Source organism: Octopus bimaculoides, chromosome 25 (assembly GCF_001194135.2).
Source record: "Octopus bimaculoides isolate UCB-OBI-ISO-001 chromosome 25, ASM119413v2, whole genome shotgun sequence".
In the NCBI taxonomy this organism is placed as follows: Eukaryota; Metazoa; Mollusca; class Cephalopoda; order Octopoda; family Octopodidae; genus Octopus; species Octopus bimaculoides.
In genome coordinates, this window is record NC_069005.1 from 24,137,353 (window position 1) to 24,139,216 (window position 1,864).

At 34.2% G+C, this 1,864-nt stretch overlaps 1 protein-coding gene across 2 annotated transcripts in view; it reads right to left on the minus strand.

Annotated features, from left to right (window-relative positions):
- The window catches only part of LOC106882305 (DNA damage-regulated autophagy modulator protein 2), a 37,136-nt gene that overhangs the window by 27,541 nt on the left and 7,731 nt on the right, over positions 1-1,864 (minus strand). The window contains exon 1 of one of the 2 annotated variants that reach the window (XM_014932935.2): positions 828-1,268. The exons of the other annotated variant lie outside the window; for it this stretch is intronic. The gene's annotated coding sequence lies outside the window, so the exon portion shown is untranslated. Of the gene's footprint in view, positions 1-827; positions 1,269-1,864 lie in introns of those variants that run through there. 2 annotated transcript variants of the gene reach the window in all.

Below are 1,864 nucleotides of genomic sequence, written 5' to 3' on the forward strand. Positions count from 1 at the left end.
AGTATGTGAGAATACATATATATCATCATCATCATCATCGTTTAAGGTCCACTTTCCATGCTAGCATGGGTTGGACGATTTGACTGAGGACTGGTGAACCAGATGGCTACACCAGGCTCCAATCTGATTTGGCAGAGTTTCTACAGCTGGATGCCCTTCCTAATGCCAACCACTCCGAGAGTGTAGTGAGTGCTTTTACGTGCTACCGGCATGAGGGCCAGTCAAGCGATTCTGGCAACGACCACGCTCAAAGGTGTTTTTACGTGCTACGTGCATGGGAGCCAGTCTGGCGGCACTGGCACCGACCACGCTTGAATGTTGTTTATCATGTGTCACTGGCACATGTGCCAGTAAGGCGATGCTGAAAACACTTTCAATACAGTAAAAATAACAACAAGAGCACATGATACTTGGTAGTCCAGTGAAAGCAAATAATAAAAAAAGAAAATTGATAGTAATAATAAACTACACCAAACAATAATAATACCATTAGTTAAAGAATTTGGCTATATTTGATATGTACCATATCACTTAAAAAAAAAAAATACTGTCTCAAACAATCACTACAGGTGTGATATGCAGTTGTATTGCATGCTTTAATGCACTAAGAATGTTATATCCTGAATATGTGTTGCTGAAATTAGAGTGTGTATAATATGGCAGTGCTTTTTTTATGCAGTAATTTCTGTTGTATAGACCTATGTAAGAAATATTTACTGCTAGACAATATAATTAAATACAAAAACTAACTGTAATTCCAGTAATTTTTTGGTATACTGCTTATATTTATGCATTAAGTAAAAGAAATAATGTAATAATAAGCTCACCTTGTTTGACAATCTAAGTTTGATGAATGAAAGAGTTGAGAAAATCCAATTGTTATATGTGGCAGATAAAAAAAACACGAAAATCCTTGCTCTTTTAATCTATTTTTAAAGTGGTTTTGATGTAGCGTGAATCTGTGAATATTTTATCTATAGTAGCTTCCCAAAATGACTGATAAAAAATTTGAAGAGTTATCTTGAACAAGTGGATGGTTGTGAGTAGATATCAATGCATGAGTATAAATCTTATATCACAATAAAAGGATTGTTAATGTGGTAATGAGTTCTTGAAGTGTTTAGCAAATGTTTAGGCTTTGTTCAATGTCACTGGCCGAATAAAACATTTGATGTAAGGACTTGCTATCAGCATCAAGCTCATGATACAATTAACAGCTGAAACAGGAACGTACTGATCTAAATTGATACCAATCCCACCAGCTAGCAACTATTTTCAACTTTTTTTACATATATATTTTCTTCATAATTTGTATCTTATGACATCAAATTCAATTGAATACATCCTGTATTTATGCCATTCTTTCTTTCTCGGAATTTTACATTCAATGTAACAAAATTAAACAGGATATTATTTCAATTTCATTGCTTTCATCAATTATAGCTGCCACGTGTTTGTGTATGCATATCAATGAGTATGTGTGTGTATGCGTGTGTGTGTTTGTGTGTGTGTATACATATATGTATATATCTATATATGTATACATATATGTGTGTGTGTGTATATATATATGTGTGTTCCCACCCCGGCAGATATATATATATATATCTGTAAAAATATGTGAGACTTATTCGGTAGCCATGATAAAACTCCAAGTTTCAGATGCCGGGGTGGGAATTTTTCATAGGAATTTTCAATGGCTGGATAACTGAAGAGATGTTGGCATGGGTTCCCACCCAGGCATCCGAAACTCAGAGTTTTATCATGGCTACCGAATAAGTGTGACATATTTTTACAGATAAATTCCTCTATTTACATAATATTAAGGTCTCTTTCTTTCTTTTGTTGTCCTTTCTATCAATAT